We start from the raw sequence: 8,533 nt of genomic DNA, 5'->3' as shown, positions 1-8,533 counted from the left end.
AAATGTTAGAAATACTCAGCCGTTTGAGCAGTATCTGTAGAAAGGGAAAGAAGTGAGTTCATGTTTTGTCAGATTCAAAGAAAGGATCTTTGACAAAAGACAATAGACAATAGGTGCAGGAGTTGGCATTCAGCCCCTCGAGCCAACACTCAACATTTATTAACAAGACAAAGTCCACATACAAACAAGATATACAAATCACACAGCAGCTGTTAGCATCACATCAGATCATCCTAGAGTTCTGTCACAGAAGCATCACATTCACAGGCACCCACGCAAGCTCATCATATTTAATCCAACTTAATATATAATCACCCGTTATGTTAAACCTTCACTTGCATGTCACTAGAATAACTTATTTTGTCATTGATGGCCACTATGTATGTACTCATACACAGTCACACACATGTCTGTACATATGGTTCCAAATACACATATACAATACCGATCTAACTCCTCCCCTCCACTGGGGCTATGGAGAAATTGTGTCCTTAATCAGTCTTGGCATCTGTAGTATATAAATCCCATCCATTATTATTATTATCATATATACACTTTTCAATCTTTCCCTCCACTGTTGAACATTTGGTAGCTTTACATTTCTCCATGACTCTGTAATCATCTTCTTTGCAATCAACAGCAACACCCCAAGCAAGTATGTCTGATTTTTGGTATCTATATTTTCTGGAGTCTCTCCTAGTATGAAGCATGCCGGCTCCAGAGGTAGATCCACCCCCAAGATTAGCTTGATCTCCTCCTGAATATCTCTCCAATATTGATACAATTTGGGACAATCCATAAAATATGTGTATGATCACCAATCTTCCCGCATTGCCTCCAGCATAAATCTGAGATGTTGCTGTATCTTGCTAACATAAGAGGAGTCTGAAATACTCTCATTCTAGTTTTCCATTCAAACTCCCTCCAGGCGGGGCTGTTTGTTAACGTATGACCCAAAAGACATGTCTTTTCCCACATTTTATCAGTAATAATAATATTCATTTCCAATTCCCATTTCTGTTTCGTTTCTATACTGTTTCCTTTTACATAATCTTGAAGTCCTTTATATAAATCCTGGTTCAACCAGATGAGTGTTTGAGTACACAGCGGCATGCAGTAAAACATGACATAGATCAGGTCAACTAATACTGACTGATCTACAGTCAGATCAGTAACAGAGGGAGGGATATGGGTGGAAGTGGAGCAAGAACATAAAAGGAAAACTCTGCAATTGGAAGGGGTGGGAAATTAGTTGAAAGAGGAAGGGAAGAGAATAGGATCACTGGGTGGTGGGATAAATGCGTGCACAATGAAGGGGGGGGGGAGAAGTGGTGTTCGGGAAGTGTTATTTGAAATTTGAGAATTCATTGATCATAACAGAGTTAGACAACTCAAACTGGAAGAAAATATTCCACTCAAATGTCAGGATCAATAAGCGACATCAAAACTCAATCATGACTCTAAGTATGAAGAACAAACCCTTATCACTTACTATTGTCCTTCTGATAGTACGGGACAAAAAGCCGGGGCAGGTCTTGATCAAACAAAACACATCTCCAGTTCCCTCTGCCTCTCTCAGCTTTCTGAATAACCAGACTCGGTGATTTCTCTTCCTCAGTCAGTGTCTTTTCTCCAACACGTTTGCCATCGCCATTGATCCAAACCAGTCTCATTGACCCAATGACACGAGACACAGAGCAGGTCAGGGTAACGTTGTCTCCCTCAGTCACTGCATCAGACGGTTCAGCTGTGACTGTGGAAACAAGCAGCTTGTTTACATTTTAAACAATAAGTTCATCAGTAAACTCAGTGGCAACATTCTGACTCCTACCATTCACTGTGATTAGATCAATGGTGGGAAATCGATTTCGTTCCAGAAAACAGGTGTAAATTCCGGCATCTTGAAACACAACGGGGACAATCCTCACATTGAAATCCTTGCCATCGTAGAGTTTCCCTGAGGTCACCAGTCGATTCACGAAGTTGGTCCCATTGACATTGATGATGATGGGCTGAGAACGTGCTGCAGATGCTATTAATTTCTGTTGTTGATGGCGATGAGGTGTCCAGGTCCACTCAGCACGGGGATAGCTATAATAACCATTACTACTACAAACCAGGTGAAGTTCACTGTGACCGGTGCTGGAGCGGTAAAGTGTGTATGTCCCATTATGTAAATCTGTATCAGAGAGACAGAGGATAACTCCTTTCAGTATTACAGTTACTATGCCATACACAGATTCTCAACCGTATTCTTATAAACATTTGTGGTGTTTTGTTCAACTGATCAAGTTTCAAATGTAACATCTTTCATGAATGCCGCACTAAACTCATCAGATCTTTATAAAATACAATGTGCTGTACGGCAGTAAGTTGCAGTGAAGTTTGGATATTCCACTCTACATTTCAACATGAGGTTGGCCCCCACACCCGGACTGTCCGGGAATGTCCCGGGATGGAATAAAACCTCCCGGAGACTCCCGAGAGCGGTGTGGGAGGTGAATGTCTCTGTCAGTCTGCAGGAGGTGGTTCAGGTTCAGGTTCGGGTTCAGGTTCAGATTCAGGTTCAGGTTCGGGTTCAGGTTCAGGTTCAGGTTCAGGTTCAGGTTCGGGTTCAGGTTCAGGTTCAGGTTCAGGTTCAGGTTCAGGTTCAGGTTCAGGTTCGGGTTCGGGTTCGGGTTCAGGTTCAGGTTCAGGTTCGGGTTCAGGTTCAGGTTCGGGTTCGGGTTCGGGTTCGGGTTCGGGTTCGGGTTCGGGTTCAGGTTCAGGTTCGGGTTCGGGTTCGGGTTCGGGTTCAGGTTCAGGTTCGGGTTCGGGTTCGGGTTCAGGTTCAGGTTCGGGTTCGGGTTCGGGTTCGGGTTCAGGGTCGGGTTCGGGTTCAGGTTCAGGTTCGGGTTCGGGTTCGGGTTCAGGGTCAGGTTCGGGTTCAGGTTCGGGTTCAGGTTCGGGTTCGGGTTCAGGTTCAGCTTCAGGTTCAGGTTCAGGTTCGGGTTCAGGTTCAGGTTCGGGTTCGGGTTCGGGTTCGGGTTCGGGTTCAGGTTCAGGTTCAGGTTCAGGTTCAGGTTCAGGCTGTGGAGAGAAGCAGCCCAGAGGATGCCTGCACGGGGACTGACCCGGACACGTTGGCACTTCAAGTGGATCGGCTCATTCCCATTATTCCCACCATCCCTCTCCCATTCACACCCATTGATTCCCTGTCCTTCCCTGTTCCCGGGTCCTGCTCCCAGCTGAATGCTGATCCCAAGCCCGAGTCTGCAGCAGCTGGAATCACTTCAAGCAACACCAGACTCGGAGAGAAGGGTCAGTGTGGGGAGAGGGGATGGATTGTTGTTCAGTGTTGATGTGTGGGTCAGGACCCCCAGTGTGTGTGTGAGCAGCAAGTGCTGGTGACTACACTTTCTATCTGACACTTTGACGTGAGTCCTGTATCAGTATCTCCGTCTCAGATACTGGAGCATTGATGGCAAGATGAGTCCTGTATCAGTATCTCAGTCTCAGATACTGGAGCATTGATGGCAAGATGAGTCCTGTATCAGTATCTCAGTCTCAGATACTGGAGCATTGATGACAAGATGAGTCCTGTATCAGTCTCAGATACTGGAGCATTGATGGCAAGTTGAGCCCTGTATCTGTATCTCAGTCTCAGATACTGGAGCATTGATGGCAAGATGAGTCCTGTATCAGTCTCAGATACTGGAGCATTGATGGCAAGATGAGTCCTGTATCAGTCTCAGATACTGGAGCATTGATGGCAAGATGAGTCCTGTATCTGTATCTCAGTCTCAGATACTGGAGCATTGATGGCAAGATGAGCCCTGTATCTCAGTCTCAGATACTGGAGCATTGATGGCAAGATGAATCCTGTATCAGTATCTCAGTCTCAGATACTGGAGCATTGATGCCAAGATGAGTCCTGTATCTCAGTCTCAGTCTCAGGTACTGGAGCATTGATGTCAAGATGAGTCCTGTATCTCAGTCTCAGATACAGGAGCATTGATGACAAGATAAACCTGCAAAATACTTTACTGAACAATGGTTACAGAAAGACATCGCCCTCCTGTGCTGTGTGTCCGTCACACAGAGACAAGCAGGCAGCTGCTCCACACAGAGACTTTCTGGAAACTTCTCCCTGATCATTGCAGCATTTTATACTGGAGAGCAGTTGGTCACTGCCACAGTTCTTCACGGAGCGCACACATAATATTACAAGAAGGACCGTGATACAAGTGTCTACTTGATACCCAATGGGAGGTGTACACACTCACCGTTGTCTACAGTAAAACCTGCGTTACTTGTGTGAACAATGTTTCCGTTTTTCCGCATATCACACACATACAGCTTCCCATCCTCCACTGTAACGTGTCGAACCACCAGATAGACCGTGTTATTCAGGCGGATCTGATCAGTGTTGCTCCTGTTCTGCTGGGATGAGTCCATGGGTCTCCAGTGAAGACTGACTGTATCTGAGAGTCTGGAGATGGTGCAGCTGAGTGTAACGTCACTGCCCAGCAGAGGCCACTGTGGACTTGCCTCAACTGTGAAAAACAGATCAATGAGATTCAGAGTGAGTAGTGGTTTGTACAAGTCCAGTCCCAGATAGGACAATGACATTCTTGCTTGCTGCAGCACAACAGAATATTGTAGGCATCAATACAGAACAGATCAGTGTGTCCATATACCATAGAATATTTATATATACACACATAAATAAACAGATAAAGTACAATAGGCTGTTATAGTTCAGAGTTTGTTTGAAGTTGTGTTTAATAGTCTGATGGCTGTGGGGATGATGCTGTTCCTGAACCTGGATGTTGCAGATTTCAGGCTCCTGTACCTTCTACCTGATGGCAGCAGGGAGATGAGTGTGTGGCCAGGATGGTGTGGGTCCTTGATGATACTGCCAGCCTTTTTGAGGCAGCGACTGCGATAGATCCCCTCGATGGAAGGAAGGTCAGAGCCAATGATGGACTGGGCAGTGTTTACTACTTTTTGCAGCCTTTTCCGCTCCTGGGCGCTCAAGTTGCCGAACCAAGCCATGATGCAACTGGTCAGCATTCTCTCTACTGTGCACCTGTAGAAGTTTGAGAGACTCCTCCTTGACAAACCGACTCTCCGTAATCTTCTCAGGAAGTAGAGGCGCTGATGAGCTTTCTTTATAAATGCATCAGTGTTCTGGGACTAGGAGAGATCTTTGGAAAGATGCACGTCCAGAAATTTGAAGCTCTTGACCCTTTCCATCATCGACCCGTTGATATAAATGGGGCTGTGGGTCCCCATCCTACCCCTTCCAAAGTCCACAATCAGTTCATTGGTTTTGCTGGTGTTGAGGGCCTGGTTATTGTGCTGGCACCATATGGACAGTTGCTCGATCTCTCTTCTATAATCTGACCCATCCCCATCAGTGATACGTCCCACAACAGTAGTGTCGTCAGCGAACTTGATGATGGAGTTCGCACTGTGTCTGGCTACGCAGTCATGAGTATAGAGTGAGTACAGCAGGGGGCTGAGCACGCAGCCTGGAGGTGCTCCCGTGCTGATTGTTATTGAGGCTGACACATTTCCACCAATACGAACAGACTGTTGTCTGTGGATGAGGAAGTCGAGGATCCAATTGCAGAGGGATGTGCAGAGACCCAGTTCTGCGAGTTTGGTAACCAGCTTGGAGGGGATGATTGTGTTAAATGCCGGCTGTTCACCGTGGGACTGCAGGTGGAACCGGCAACATACAGGCATTGTTGTATTTACACATGTTCTGTTTCAAATATTCACAACCTGTTGAATATGCATCTATTTCCACTCCTTCTAGGTGTATCTGATTGGTCTCAAGAGGTGAACTCTATGACAGAGCCCATGTTCCACAGGTGATGGATGGACTTCCATCCACCTGGTCACATAGTAACATTAAGTAGCAGTGTCACCCCGGGACCACTACACGGACACATTGGTTCCATACCACCTTGCTTGCCGCGATCACCTTACCGTGTGCCGGCAAGAAGACCATGGTATTCGCTGTGGCTAGATTCATTGATTTGCTGTTCCCAGTGAAGTCATCAAACTATTATCACCCATCCCTGCTGATCATTACAGAATCAATGAACAAAATCACTTCCCCAGTTGTTTGATTTTTCACCGGGTGGAAGAAGTCTCACAATTCCCGCCATCTCTCATCATTCATTATAGGTGACAATATTTACAGAGATTAATTCAACATTATTGATCCTTATCGCATCCACTCACCTTTCATCCCAAATATTTCATATTGTTTCAGGATTTGCTTTCTCGGTTTTGTTTGAGTCAAAGTGAAAATTCCCGCCAATTTAAATGTGGGGTTATCAATTGTTAGAGCAAGGGTATAGGTATTCACTTTCATCCCCGGGTACAAGTTGCCAGTGGCGTTCTCTTTGATCCAAGAGTTCCCCGTTCTTCTAAAAGTCAATTTTCCGATTTCCTTCCCTGAGTGTGGTTTCCATTCCCAGACAACAACAGTGTCTTTCTCAGCATTGACCGCTCCGTTTAACACAATGTCGTCTCTATTATCCAAGAAATACATTCGATTTCTGTTTTCTGTTGCGAATACAAACAATGAAGAATTAACATTTAAAACACATTTTCCCCACCCACCCCATATCCGTAATCATTAATTTTGAACTGAATTTAATTCCAGACATTTGTGATCTTCCTTGGAAACCCCAGCGAGGAAGTCACGGTTTGTGAAGAGATGTGTGTGTGGAATAACCTGGCCTGATTGATGCAGGGATATTTCATCACATGAGTGAGTGAGTGAGTGAGTGGGGGGGGGGGGGGGGGGGGGGGATAGGGGGTTGTGTTGGGGTTAGTGGAGGAACTACACCTGGTTTGAAGGGACTTTGTGGGAGCGTGAAGTGAAGACATTGCGTCTGGTTCTCGGGCTGCGACTGGATCGATAAGTCGAGGGCAGATCCACCCACATGGACTGTGGTGAGGAGATGTTGGGGAGGATGGTGTGGACAACCGTGTCAAAGGCTGCAGATGCTGAGCGGGATGAGGAGGGAGAGTTTAACTCTGCTACAAGATCACAGGAAGCCATTTCTGACTTTGATAAGGACCGTGTCGGTGTAGGAGAAGGACAGGGAGTTGATGGGATGGGCTCAGAAATGGAGGTCCAGCAAGGATGGTGTGGATTTGTGAGGCAGCAACACATTCAGGGATGTGGAATGGAGGTCCAGCAAGGTTGGTGTGGATTTGTGAGGCAGCAACACATTCAGGGATGTGGAATGGAGGTCCAGCAAGGATGGTGTGGATTTGTGAGGCAGCAACACATACAGGGATGTGGAATGGAGGTCCAGCAAAGATGGTGTGGATTTGTGAGGCAGCAACACATTCAGGGATGTGGAGAGGAAAGTGAGATTGACAATAGGGTGGGGGTTTACACGGACAATGATAATTAATGCAAGGTGATTGTGACCGGTGAAGAGAAAGTACTTACTCTGTGTGGAAACTGGTCGAAGCAGGAAAACAAAGACACCGAACATCAAACCAGCTGGCAAACTGCTGCAGAGAAACCTCGGCCTCATTTTGTACATTCTCTGTTTGGAAACAAGGTGCAGTTTTAGACTAAGGATCAGTAGATTGGTAGTTGGCAAATGTTGTATTGAGTACAGCCAGTTTGAAACTCCTGACCCTGGGGCATTTTAGAATTGGCCGCACACAATTACACGGGGAAAATACATTCACTTGGTGGATTCTGCTGCTGGAATATTGTCACTTCAGTAATCTGGGATTTCACCACCATATTCAACCGCTATCGGTTTGCCTTGTCCCAAATCATTCATCTGTACTCCGCCTTTTTAATGTTTGACTCAATTACCACCGACCACTGGTAAAATGTTCTCAACTAAATCAGACCTCGCTAGTGAGTTAATGAATAGAGAAGGCAACACAATGGCAAGGGACATTCAATATTCTCAAACGGTCCCAGGACGTTACCGGCGAAACGGGAACAAAAGTATTCAATTTAGATTGACTAGGAAACGGAGACGAGGAAACACTTTTTCTCAGAGAGTTGTGAGTCTGTGGAATTCTCTGCCTCAGAGGGCGGTGGATAGGGTTGTGTTGATAATGTGGATAGGTATTGTGTTGATAATGTTTGCGTCAGATTAAAAATCATCTTGTAAAAGCTAATTGGACAAAACAAATCAGGAATTTCCTGAGGTCACAAATACATTGGATAAGTTTAGACTTGGAACCTCCTTATATTAAATGCTATTAGTGGGTGGCAAATGTCTAAGATAATGGCAAACGAGGGAATCTGCTGTTTGTAACGAAGGGAACATGGTCAATATTCACGCCTTGCAGCTGTGTTAGAGCTTTAGCTCAACTTCAAGTTCAAGTGAGTTTATTGTCATGTGTCCCTGATAGGACAATGAAATTCTTACTTTGCTTCAGCACAACAGAACATAGTAGACATTGACAACAAAACAGATCAGTGTGTCCATATACCATTATATGTCCATATACCATTATAGCAGTTTAAATCTATATCCAAATGTATCAG

Source organism: Amblyraja radiata, chromosome 36, assembly GCF_010909765.2.
Source record: "Amblyraja radiata isolate CabotCenter1 chromosome 36, sAmbRad1.1.pri, whole genome shotgun sequence".
In the NCBI taxonomy this organism is placed as follows: Eukaryota; Metazoa; Chordata; class Chondrichthyes; order Rajiformes; family Rajidae; genus Amblyraja; species Amblyraja radiata.
Note: the sequence above shows the minus strand (reverse complement) of the source record.